General features: G+C 33.7%; 1 pseudogene across 1 annotated transcript; it reads right to left on the bottom strand.

The window, feature by feature from the left end:
* Nucleotides 1-2,006: 2,006 nt before the first annotated feature.
* LOC143590372 (uncharacterized) lies at nucleotides 2,007-13,768 on the bottom strand (annotated as a pseudogene). Its single transcript, XR_013145463.1, has 10 exons — nucleotides 13,403-13,768; nucleotides 4,766-4,935; nucleotides 4,525-4,680; nucleotides 3,756-3,858; nucleotides 3,576-3,673; nucleotides 3,255-3,396; nucleotides 3,024-3,180; nucleotides 2,575-2,691; nucleotides 2,358-2,484; nucleotides 2,007-2,296 (listed from the first exon to the last, which is right to left on the bottom strand). The product of XR_013145463.1 is annotated as an uncharacterized LOC143590372 (transcript).
* Nucleotides 13,769-14,174: the final 406 nt, after the last annotated feature.

Below are 14,174 nucleotides of genomic sequence, written 5' to 3'. Positions count from 1 at the left end.
CACTTCTGGGTAGTCTAAACATTCAGTAAGCCTAACTAAATCCTAGTTTTTCCGCTATTATATACACTAGTCTATATTTGTAGTAACATATGTATATTTCTAATCAGTTATGTGTGCACATATAACCTAGGTGTTGTCTCGTTAAACTACCATGTGCGTTAAGTATTCCAGTCATATAAAACATTTGATTTGACATATATCTCAATTTTGTAAAGTTAAACCGTATTAACATGAGGGTTTTACTTGACCTTGATAGGTTATGATTTTTTCCCTCGGTATCAAATGTTTACAAAGTTGGATCTATAGTGTAACTGATAGTAAGCCGATTCGAGATGGCTAATCTCCCAAGATAGTGACCCTTTGAGCGGGTTAGACTCCAAAGAAATAGAGATAACAAAACACAATTTTACTTCGATATTCTTCTTCATTTAATTCTAAACTTGCCATGCCTTTTATAGGCTTACATCCAAAGATAAATAACTGACAATAAAGTTATCAAACACATGCACGTACTAGACCACTACCCATTAATCTAGAGACTTAGTAAATAATAACTTAGAAACAAATGAAAATACATGAACATGGGCTGCGTGGGTTGTGGAGCACGTATCAGTAACCATAGTGTTTTTTAATCAACCTTTTAGATCTTAGCCGGATCCGGTCTATAACTCTAAGACTTGGATCAAACATAAGGTTTTACTTTTGGTTAAAAAATGTTTATTAAAACAAGTTAGGTTTATCTACTATGGCCATGATACATACCACAATAGGGTTTGTAAAATATTCACACGGTTGTGTGATGATATCATCACATATTCTGAAAAACAAAGATGATTAAGACCGCGTCACTAATTATACGATTACCAGTTTGTTAAGTTTGTTCACGTTAGAGTCTTGATCAATCCAAAGTAGTTATTAGCATATTGAGAAAATTAATCTTGTTATAAACGTTAAGATTTTCAAAATCAATTGGAATTCAAGTGTGTTGTAAACCAAATTGATTTACAAATTGTTTTGGTGCGATGTTGATAAAAAAACAAGTGGAAATTATTTTTATTTGGGTTTGGATTAAAGTCCATTATTTTCACTTATTTTTATCATCACTTTGTCAAAACATTTCGTAAATCATTTTGGTTTACAACACTTGATTTCCATTTGACTTTTTCCAAATGATTGAGAATTGTAACATTTATAATAAGATTAATTACCTCAATATGCTAACAACTATTATGGATTGATAAAGACTCTAATATAACAAACTTAAAAAAGCCGGTAACTTATGAACAAACCTTCAAACACCACCAGTCACTTAAAAATTATAAACCCTAGTTGGAAATAAAACCATTTTCGGATAATAAGTTGACCTAAGAACTCACGGACTTCTAATAAGAGCAACTATAAAAGAAAAGGCAAGGGTTAGAAAATGATCCAATTTAAGATGAGCGTAACCCTTAATCCTTATGGAGTTACGAGGCCATAAGATATGGTTTGAAACAACTTAATGAGCCTCAACATTACAACAAACCACAGTATATGGTTCGCCTGATTTCGTATCCAATTTTCCTGAACCCTTTGATTTTGATGGACATCCTTAGATTTCATGATTTTAATGGTTGTGATCATAAAAACACACGTGAATAGTCAATACCATTATTCATGTGTTTAGCACTTTAGTTAGCTATATTGAATTTTGCATTATGTAAGTTTTGTCTTCCAAAGATTTGGTAGTACCTCACAAATTTAATATATCTTTTACAAAAATGGTTTGATGCACTGGTTCCTCATGCAAAAGCATATCATTTTTGTTTAAGAGTGTACATTTTTTTCTTTTAGTGTTTATGTTGTGAAAGATTTATTGGTTTGAATGAATATTTTCATTAATCTCTTCCCCATATATCAACAAACATAAACGAACGAGGTTTTAACATTACCAATATGATGAAAGAACTTATTAACACTAAACACATATATATTTTTTTTATATAAATCAAGTAAAGGTATTATTTAATAATACAATTCCAAGCCTCAAGGTTCACAACTAAGAGTTTATGTTGATGTTGTAAGTCCGGCAAACTTCTAAACGGATATAGTCATACATTAGTCCTTGAAATCGACCTTGATTGTTTACTTGTGTTAAGTAGATTGAATTTTCTCCATGAGAATATAAACTGATGCCGGGTATTTCGATATTCAGCAACCAGTATATACCATGTATTCCATGCCTTGCTATCGCATTGTCTCCCCCGATTTTCCCAGTCGAAAACAAAGGAACCTCATTCAAATTATTTACGCGCACCTACAAAGTTAACGCTTTAATAAAGGTTTTAATGGATGCATATGTTATCTTGATCAAGTACCTGCAAATCAGACTGGTGTGCAGAAGCAAGTGCTATTCTTAGTATATATGTTTCACTTTCGTTAACATTATAATGGCTAAACTTGATCATCCATGTTGTCGGTTCATAAGTGTCATTATTTGTTTTCCTGTTACAATAAAAGGGGGGTGGAATCGAAGTAATGTTTTAATCTAGACATATAGAATAGTCGAACATATACACGAATGTTATAACATACCTAAGAACATGTGCAAAGAAGAAATCATTTGTATAATTATTCTCTCCAACTGTGTGTACTAAATCATTGTCCGGATAGAGTTCCGAATATCTGTCCCATAATCCATATTGTCTAAACCTGTTCAATCAATTTACTTAGGGGAGAAGTAAACGAAACTAACAATATCTATAATCACGATTATGGTATGTTAACTTGCTACAATCATAAAATAAAATAGTTCGGCCAAAGGCACGTATAAATTTATTTTCATCAACTTAAACTTTCTTTTATTATCTTTTAGTGTGAAAAATAAAATATTATTGATGCGACAAGTTGAAGAGGAAATGTAGCACTCAAAAAGAGGGGGTGGGACGCTAAGCACAATCCTAAAAAAATTTACGCTTGAGCGAAAATAACAATATTTATAATTGCAAATCATTACAATAATTACAATAAGTATGGGCGCCAACCTATTAGGATCTTTTAGAAGAAAACTGTTAGCATATCTTGGATCAGGATCAGGAATGTAAAATTCAGCCGCCAAGCGATCAGGAAAGCCAATCTCCCATAACGTTGGACCATCTCTTGGAGGCTCGTATACAAGATCCCCCATGTCGATATTAGCTCCTGTTAGTTTATTCTTCGTTAAACACAAGTTTCAGCAATGAGCAGAAATTGGCTTAACTTTTAATGACTAGAACCTGAAGTAATATTGATAATCGTAGAATTTATATAATCGCCTATGAATCCTGGGACCCAAGCGTATAGATTGTATTCATCGGTTAGTATGTTCGGTATGGTAAAATACCCTTCCTTGTCTGCTTCAGTCCAGAATTGGTATTTCTAGTAAACAAACAAGGAGTTTAGTATACTGAGACAATATTTATGAATGATATATTCTGTTATTCTTTATATAGAAATATAACCTAATATTATGAATTCAGTAAATATATAAAATACATAAATGCAATCTTATCAAAATATATCTCTAGCTAATATAACCAAGAATAATTCTGATTTACCTTGCATTCTCTTTGCCATGACCCTACATCTCCGGGCGGTGCCAACCCAACGTAAGCCCCACTTGCGGGTATGGAGCCTGTGGTATTAATGAACCTACATACGAAAATTATAAAAAAATGTTAACAATTGAAGTGAAAATGGATCTTGTAGAGAATGGTGTCAATTGGATGTTACCTATCTTAGGACTAGTAATCTACCAGTAACAGTTCCCCTTTGATGCTTAGATTGGAAGTCTTCTGATGCAACAAAGTCATATGGCCAGCTTTCCACTTCCTTGGACATCTATACACATATATGCAAAAAAAAAAAACAATTTTATAAAAAAGAATGCTTATTAACAAAATAACAATCCATGTTATATCCGAAAGAGATTCAAATTTCAAATGAGCTAGTTATGGGCCCATTTGGAGAAATTGTGTTGATTTGAGACTTCAACTCATTTCTTATCTTTTAGGGCCCAAGTTAGATTTCTCTGGGCTGGGCTTTTGATGTCCACTTGTTAGTAGAGGGGCACATCCAAACCGGTAAAAAAAACGGCGATTAGTAACCGGTTATACATTTTGGCCTAGAAACCAGTTAATAACCGGTTAACCGAAACCGATTGTAGGTTTTTTAAATATATTTTTTAAAATCATTTTTTTTCTGGTTATTTACAACTGGTTAGGTTTTACCCGAAACCAGTTATACGGGTTTTGCGCTTGAAAACTGGTTAGTACCCGACTCGATTATCGGGTTTAACCAGTTAAGTGACCGTTGACCACTAACTGGTTATTAAATGAACAGGTTTTCAAATAACCGGGTAATCGTTTATGGATGTCTACTTGTTAGGCTCAAGCATATTTCCTTTTTGGGTTAGTTTGCCCTTGGTGTGATGCCTAAAGTTTTGTATTCTTTTATTTGTTTTAATAAAATTTTACCGACCCCTTAACAACATATTAGAGTTTAGACCTGGTTTTTGGCATCATCCCAAAGTGTGTGAGGGTCCTCTTCGTCCGTAACAGCGTTAAGATACACAAAAATCGGGCCGAATACTTTCTTCCACGGCTCCCTTTCACCAAATTTGATAACCAAGTCACTTCCACCATAGTGAGTACTTGCCAAAACCTGAAGTATAAGATTATGTTGCATATTATGAAGCAACATGATGTGACATAGACACATAGCCAAAGAAAACTAAAAAAAAACTTACAGCAAGAGTTGTAGGTCCAACGTGAGAATTTAACTCGGATTTGATAGGACCGCCTACCCTAAACTCGTTGCTTGGTGTAATTTGCCAGAAACCCACAGGCGGATCCATACATATCCATCCATGGGCACAAGATCCTTTAACTCAACCGCATATTGATATTTATCATCTACCTATAGGTACAAATTTGAAGTATATCTTAGCTTGGTATCCCGATTAATCATCAAGCTAAATTCAAAAACATGTTTTCTTATACCAAAAAGTAGGGACGACAATAGGACAGGTAACTGTAATTTCATTCTCATGCATGGTTGTAAATCCGTTTCCCATGCGTGACCAATATACTTCAGGTAATAACCAAACATAAATGGATTTTAATTACCATTATGAACAGTTTATGAACATAAACGAACGTAATTTAACAAGGGTAAACGAACATAAATGAACACAAACGAACAGATATAAAAATTAAGTAGATGATTCATTCAATGCTCAATCCATAACCTCAAGTGGATGCTAAGAATGGGCTAGGATTTTAGCAAGGAGCTAAAAGAAAGTTGATTGTAATACATAAATAAATATAACCAAACATAATAGATCAAAATAGGTCAAAGTATATATAAATATTCTTACAATAAATTAAATTAAAATCTAAAAAAATCTATATGTATTATTAGATATGACATGCAAAATAACCTCCTAATACAGCGAATAAAAACTTAGTAACATACACATTATAATAATATTCTATTCATACTAGCAAAGCATAGCCTGAGCTTTATGGCAAGTTGTTTCTGAAATTGAAACATACAGATTAAGAAAAAAAAAATTCGCAACCATATATTCGGAAAGCACGAAAAGATGATGTTGTAAGAGCATTAAGAAATATGAAAGCGAACTTTTGCAAGCAAAAATATAAATAAATTAATTATAAAAAGAAAATTTGAAAGATCCATTTTTTAAAACTTAAGAAAACAAAAAAAAAATAATGTATAGTTTGTGATATTAAAAAAAATAATAGATTTTGAATACAACTTTTTGAATATTTTTTTACGGAAATCTCTAGAAAACAAAATTAAACACAACAAAAAAACGAATACATGTATTGGTTCGAGAATACCAATATCGGTACTTATGTTACTTGATCGGACTTGGTTTGGGTTTGTCAAGGTACTCATACGACATCGAGAGCTCGATGCATTGACACCCGTATAACATAGATAGAAAGAAAAATACTCTATATCGAATAAAACACCATTTTCAAAATTTATACGAAAAATATAGATAACTTTTTTTTAACACGGCTATATATTTGTTTTTGTTTTATTTTTTTTAAGTTAATGAACACAAGTAATAAAGAAATAGTAATATGAATGACAAATAAATAAGTTAAAAACATTTATTACTTATAGTAGGAGAGGGTTCATTTATAAAATAATCTTAACAAGAAAACATAGGAAACAATACTAATATGCCAAACACGATAACGTTGGAAACAATACCAATCCACATAAACAATGTAAATAATAACAAAGAAAAAACATAATAATAACAACAAAAGAATCAGAATTAACAACAAAATAATAACAACAAATAGTTGTTATAGCAAACGGAAAAAAACTAGTAATAACAACAAAATACAAACAAGCAAGTACTTATAAACTCTCATAATCGGAAATAAGCAAATAAGAACAAAAAATAACAACACATACTTATAATAACAAACCTAGTAACAACAAATTGGTTCTCACTGTTCTCATGTTTAAAAATATTTGTATTTTGATCATGAAATTATAGTATAAATAGTAAAAATGAAACTTAAAAAAAAACATAAATGAAAATAAATAAATGCTAGCTATTCAGAGCATGCTTTGAATTGAGTTTGAAATATGATTATTGGCTTATTGGTATTTTTAAAAAGACAATAAGTTAAAATATGTTTGGCAATCATAATTTTTTTTTATTTTAGCTTTTTGAGAGGGTTGAAAAACAGTTTTTTAAAAGACTCAAATCCTGGCTTTTTAAAATGGTTTTTTGAATAAGCCATTTAAACTCAATCCCAAACATGCTCTCACTCAACTAAAATAAATGCTGCTTACTAAAATAAATAAATAAATGATAATCTAAAATAAATTAATTAAAATTTATGTTATTTTTATAACTTTTTTATTTTTTTGTATTATAACGTTATAACTTTTTTTTTGACGACCAACTAAGTAACGCCGGGTACTTCGTACGTGGTCCCCAATGGCTAAAGGTAGCCTGAGCCGGCCACGAGTCCGGACGGACGGAGCCCCTAGCGGTTTACCTATTGAGGGATTCCCCGATAAAACTCGACCCCCACGCCCGCCAAACGGCATGACAGTGAGGAGCCGGTAAAAGCGTGTGAGATCAGGACTCGAACCCTGACAAGCCAGGGTCATCCCTCATATCTCCCATATAAATTAGTGATAGTGAGGTTTGAACCCTTCTCACTAGTAAAGTGAGTGCTCTACCATTGAGCCACATCCAATTTATAACGTTATAACTTATTATATAAATTTATTATAACATTATAATTTATTACAAAACTACTATGTAAATGTTAATTTTAATTTTATAACTTTTTATTTTTATTTTGAAATGTTTAAAATTAAATAATACTACATAAATACAAATTTACTATTTGGTTTTAAGTTTCTTGACTATTTGTTTTTAAGTTTATGAGGTTTCATAAATAGAAACAGATGGGTAGGTTCTTTTGGTTAATGGTTATAAGTGTGTTCGGATGGTAGACGATAAGGAAAGACGATTTAGAAGTAACCATTTTAAAGATTTTTTGGAAATGCGTTAGTCTTGGGAATTGATGCGTCAAAGTGGCCTTTCCTAATCTTTTATATATTTTTGTGTTTTTGAAAAACCGTTTCGTACCACCATCTTTAAATGTTCTTGGTATTAAGCTTAACTATCTGAAATCACCTACCAATATCTAACACTACCTACTCGTAACCTTCAACTTCTGGAGATGATAATAAATACAAAAACACCAACACATGTACACGATACAAAACAAACACTAAAAACAAAATAACCTAAAAGGGAATCATAAAGGTAAATGTTTAGTGCAGTACCAGACGTTTGTATATGTAGTCACGTGAGACAGATCCGAATGGTACATGTTTAGTGCAAAATCACTTAATCCGTTAATCTCTGTTATTGTTTAAACGCGGTGTGATTTCTAAAGAATGTAATTGACATTCTATCCAATGGTGTTAGTGATTTTAGCGTAATTAAGGATTAACTTGTTGATCAAGTTAATTGTAAAATGAATCTAAATAAGTCTGGGTGTGAGGTGCACATTTACTTGATTTTATTATAATTTATAATTCTATTTGTACTTAGGGCAAAGCCCCTAAGTCATAGGGGTTTCAAGGGGCCCTCCTTGGTGGGGGTATGGGGGCAACACCCTTTGATGGGGTCAGTTTAGAAATGTTTTATTGTTAACATATGCTGCTTCATTAAAATTTTATTAGAAATTGAATTTTATTAAAGTTCGTTATTAAATTTTAACAAAAAACAATTGTTGTTGTGACTGGACCGGACCGGCCGATCGGAACGGTCCGACCGGGATTCGGTCCACCGACCGGTCCGGTTCTATATACTCGCTCGGCTGCAAGAGAACCGGCCGGTCTGAACCGGTCTGAACCGGTCGAACCGGACCGGTTGAATCGGTTTTCAATGGAAAAAAAAATATTTTTTTGAAAAATCCTATTTCCAGCATGACTCGTCTTTTTTTGACCAAATTTGTTCGGCCGGTTGAACCGGTTGGCTGTCCGGTTCGGTGTCCGGTCCAGTTATGAAAACATTGCAAAAAGCTAACAGGAGCGTCATGTATTTTGTTTTGAATTTCAAAACTGTTGTGATAACTGCAAAACCAAACCCTAGAAAACTAATTGCTTGATCATACCATTAATTCTGGTTCATCAAAATCTCTCATAAAAAATCCATATTTAATTCTTGCTTTAGATTCTGAGTTTTATCTGATCAATTCATTTGTGAACCACAAATAAATTTGATCTGAAAGTGTGATCACGACTCTCAGATTTCCGAAGATACACAATTTGCAGAAATTCCCCAACAAATAGCATGGTGAGGCTTGGGATATATGAGGCATGAGGTTCGAAACATGACTTAAGAGAGTTTTTCTAGAACGGTGGGTTTCCTCCTTAATGGTGTTCTTGATAAGTCAGGCTTGAAGTGTCAAAATCATTATAAATGGTTGACATCCACTCTTATGAAAACTCACTCGGGTATTGAGTGTAGTTTTCATTTTTTTAAATAAATGACCTGTAGGAGGGAGTGCTTGGATATGACTTTTAAGCAAAGTAAATATGCTTAATAGTCACTCGTGTTTGGTAAGGAAGAACTACATTCCAAGTTACTATACACCGAGAGAGGGTTTTATTATATATTTTTGTATAAAAATATTTTGTATTTAACTTTACTTAGTTGAAATTTTATTTTGTTGACGGTGCTTTTATTTATTATTTGTACATTTTGTAATGTTTAATAATCAAAGTTAATTTTTATTTTTCTGGACATATTTTTTTTAAATTAGTTACTATTACCGACGATACATTACAAATGACATTTTGTTTATTGTTCATGATAATCAGAGGAATGATAAAAGAATTGAATTGATTGTTTTATATTTCTTGTATATTTCAAAAGAAACCATGTACAGAATTTATAGGCTATACAATTTTTACTAAGAAAGGAAATTTAGTAAAAGACATTAAAAGAAATGGCTGTCAATAAGCTGCTCCTGGAAATTAGCCTTGAAGATGCCTAATTGTCGATCTTGATTGTAGGATGGTCAATGGTGTATTTTGGGAAATGATGGAAACTGATCCCAACTTTTTTTAAATAAAAAATATTTCAACATTCCCCCTCAAGTTGAGTAGTGGGATTTCCGATACTCAACTTGTCATGACAGTGATTGAAGATCTTTCCATTGACTGCCTTTGTTAATATATCTGCAAGTTGATCTTCTGATCGGACAGACGGAAGTTCAACGATCCCGGTTTCAAGTTTTTCTTTGATGAAGTGTCTATCCACCTCAACATGTTTTGTACGATCATGCTGAACTGGATTCTCTGAAATTTGAATAGCTGCCTTGTTATCGCACATGATTCTGCTGGTTTTGGTTGGAGGATACCCAAGTTCAGTCAAGAGCTTCCGTATCCACAGTATTTCTGCTAGACCGCGTGCTATTCCTCGAAATTCTGCTTCAGCACTTGAGAGGGCTGTAACACCCCGTAACCGCAGCGGAAACGTACACGGGATGCAACAGACACATCTGATATCAACAGCATTGCTTATAAAGAAAATACCACTACATTAATTTATAACATATTACATTGTTGCGAGTTGCGTTACTGTCTAGGTGTTACACACATATATTACCAATAAGACATTAATATATATTCATTACAAAATACAGAGCAGCAAGCTTCCAACAGGTAGCACAGATAGTTAAGCACATATCAATCATTCCAACCTGGGCATACCTAGAAAGCATGTAAAGAAAACGGGTCAACTACGAATAGTTGGTGAGTTTCACTAATTTAAATAAACCATAGATCAGTATAAAAAATCATATGTTAATGATGAAATTATGCTACGCCCGTTAATGAAAACTCTATTAACCCAAAAACACATTAAATGACCCCTGGGGACACTGTTAACCCAGAACATATCCAATAACCCCTGGGGACACTGTTAACCCAGTACATATCAAATAACCCCTGGGGACACTGTTAACCCAGCGCATATCAAATACCCTCTGGGGACACTGTTAACCCAGAACCATATCCAATAACCTCTGGGGACACTGTTAACCCAGAACCATATCCAGTAACCTCTGGGGACACTGTTAACCCAGAAACATATCCAATACCCTCTGGGAACACTGTTAACCCAGAAATATATCCAATAACCCTCTGGGAACTAAGTTACCCCAGAACAATTCCACCCGATAAACAAATTATCTATTCTATGCATCATACCATATATATATATATAAAAATATACAAGTGTTTCCATACGATCGGTATGTACTTAGATAATTTAACACAATCATGCTTTCCGCCCCGGGAAAATATTTAAAACAGTTCATTAAAAGGGGCTCGTGAAAACTCACCTTTTTGTGAGTCTGTGGGTAATACAATGAACAGCTACGTGCCTGGATCTGTAATATAATATCTAGTCGTTACTATATAATTCCCATAAACTAAATCCGTATTAATCGGTACATCTGGGGACATTGTTAACCCAGTACTGTACTCGATCCGGGGACAATGTTAACCCCGTGACACTCCTAAGGACTCAGATTGTGCCATTACTTAGAGTCGGACGGTCAAAATTATCATTTTTATGTTTTCCTTGATTTGCGTGCCTAGCACGGTCGTCCGTTTTTAGTTTCAAAAATGAGTTTATTCACACTTAACCCAAAAATGGTGTTTGACTGTTATTTTAGTTAAAGTGATGAAATTAGAGCTCGGTTTGACACCCCGTTTGGCCGCGGGGCCCGTTTCCGTCATTTAGGTGCCGGAAACAGTAAAATCGGGTAAAATTACCCAAATCATCCGAATTATTTTCGGATGATTTATTTTTACTTATTTTACTTAGTTTTATGAAAATGGTTCATTTTTAGGTTTTTATATACCAGTCAGCTCGCTTATGCGAGATTTGCCGGTTTACACGTTTTAAGCTTTAAATATTTGTTTTTATGTTCATTTTAGCACAAATAATTACCCGTTTAGTCTCGGGTCATGAAATTTTGCACAAAACTTATTTTGACAGTAACACATTTTATTAAAATTTTCCAGATTTATTTTCTTATATTTACATTTATTTATCTATTTTTAAACCTTTTTAAAATGCTAAATATGTCAAAAATACCAAAAGACTTTATAAAAATCCCAAATTTTTCTGGGATGATCCTTGCCATCCTCATAACTCCCTGGAATTTTTCCAGAACTTAAAACTCATTTTTCAAGCCATTTTAACCCAAAACCGAGCTAGAAAGCCCTAGAACTCGTTTCACCGAAAAGCCTACTTAGACTTTTCCAACTGAGCTCAAATTTTGTGGGTGACTTTTATATGTTATAAAAAGCTTATCTTAAATTTTCCAGAATTTTTCATCAAGTTTAGCTATTTTTCACTATTTTTGGCCAAAACCGAGCATTAAATTCACCAAATATTCATCTTTTATCCAAAAATTACCAAAAATTCACAGATCTCATATTTTCATGTGTAGATCATCTCTGTGAAATTTCGTGACCCGACTCTAAGCGTGATACAATCTGTCCAAATTTCATAACCACACGAAAACCGAACTATTTTGTGTTTTCTAGCTTTAGATCGCAAGGATCTCGGTTTCTAGCCTTTGCTAGCCGCTAGATACAACACTTACAAGCACAATAACACTATACCAAGCAAACTATACCAACAATCAAACCATTTCTTTCATAATGTCGGTTTTTAAGTAAAAACAAAGGTTTTAACCGTAAAAATCCGTTCTCGACTCTTTTACTTATTTCTTGGACCAAGATCCTTTGTATAACATGTATACATCTCTTGATCATGCAAGAGTCGGTTTCATCTCGGGTTTTCACCCGTCTTTCACATGGAAACTCATTTACAAAGATTCTAACCGTAAAATTTTGTTATTGACACTTTTAACTCGTTTCTTGGATCAAGATCCCGTGTATATCTTGTATACATCACTTGATCTAGCAAGGATCGGTTCCATCTCGGGTTTTCACCCATATTCACTTGGAACCTCTTGTTGTCAAGAATTATGAAATTAAAAACAAGATTCAAGCCTCAAATTATGTATATACCTTGAAGATCTTGGTTAAAAACTCAAGAATTTGGATGAACACTTGAAGGATTTGAGAGAGTTCTTGTTTGTTCGATGGATAAAAAAGAAAAAGTGAGGTAAATAATACCCCCTAGGACCGATCGGTCCAAAGTAATGGGTGGGGTGGGGCCCACACATCCATTCTAGGCCACATATTCGGATTACGCAATCCGGATAATGTTGTGGATAATCTGGCTCAGTTCGTTTCTCGTTTAAACTCGTAGTTCGGCTTAAAACGAACATAAAATGGTTGTTTTTCGGGTTAAAATAAAATTTACCTAAAACTGATTTAAAAACTTAAAAAAACTTAACCCATGACATTAAAACATCATATTATTAATAATTACGCATCTTTTTCGGCTTGATTGATCGTCTCTTGCTTGGTTTGGTGTTAAAGGTTTCGTTTAGCGTACCGACGTACCATTAAATCGAAATCCTTTTTCTGTGCTATAATTCACCTATCCCGAAGCATTAATACTTCGTAAACATCACTTAAACATTATATACTTCGTCTATAATGTAATTCCCGATTCGTTCGGGTTTCAATAATCGTTCATTGGTTAATTGTAATTCCAATACGATTCACTATATAATCGAGTATGACTCGTACTATGAATCATATATACTCGTATAAACGTACTATAACTCATACAATCAGTATTAAATAACACGTAAATAGTATATTCCGGCTAGGGTATACCTGGATTTGCCGGAATCGTTACAAGGGCTACCACCTTTTGTTTTTTGCTTCTCCAAGTGACAAGATTCCCACCCACGAGGGTAAAGTAACCTGATGTCGATCTCCGATTTCCTTTATCTCCCGCCCAATCAGCATCAGTATACACTTGGGTTTCTAAATGTTCATTGGTCTTGAACAGAACCCCATGACTAGGTGTCCCTTTGAGATATCTGATAATTCGCCACACGGCTTCCATGTGGGTAACTTGAGGTTGATGCATGAATTGGCTCACGACCCCTACTGCATAAGCAATGTCTGGACGGGTGTGCGATAGGTAGATTAGCTTTCCTACTATCCGTTGGTATTTTTCCTTATCGGCCAACTCAGCTTTTTCCTCCATATAAAGTTTTTGGTTCACCATCATAGGAGTATCTACAGGTTTGCAATCAATCTATCCTGTTTCCGCTAATAGATCAAGGACATATTTCTTTTGGCAAATAAAAATCCCTTGTTTGGACCTTAGGACTGCTATCCCAAGAAAGTATTTAAGTCTTCCCAAGTCCTTCATTTCGAATTCTTTGAACAAACTCGTCTTTAACTTCATCATTTCTTCCTCATCATTACCTGTGATTATCATATCATCGACATAAATTATTAAGCAAGTTACGAGTTCACCCCTCCGTTTAAGGAACAAAGTATGATCTGAATTACTTTGTTTAAAGCCATATTTTTTCATGGCTAGAGTAAACCTGCCGAACCAGGCTCGGGGGGATTGTTTTAATCCATATAAAGATTTCTTCAAACGACATACGTCTCCGGGATTAAAT

Source organism: Bidens hawaiensis, unplaced genomic scaffold (assembly GCF_021521415.1).
Source record: "Bidens hawaiensis isolate Kalapana, Puna unplaced genomic scaffold, B.hawaiensis_p1.1 tig00038508_1, whole genome shotgun sequence".
In the NCBI taxonomy this organism is placed as follows: Eukaryota; Viridiplantae; Streptophyta; class Magnoliopsida; order Asterales; family Asteraceae; genus Bidens; species Bidens hawaiensis.
This window is presented reverse-complemented; position numbering and strand designations above follow the sequence as displayed.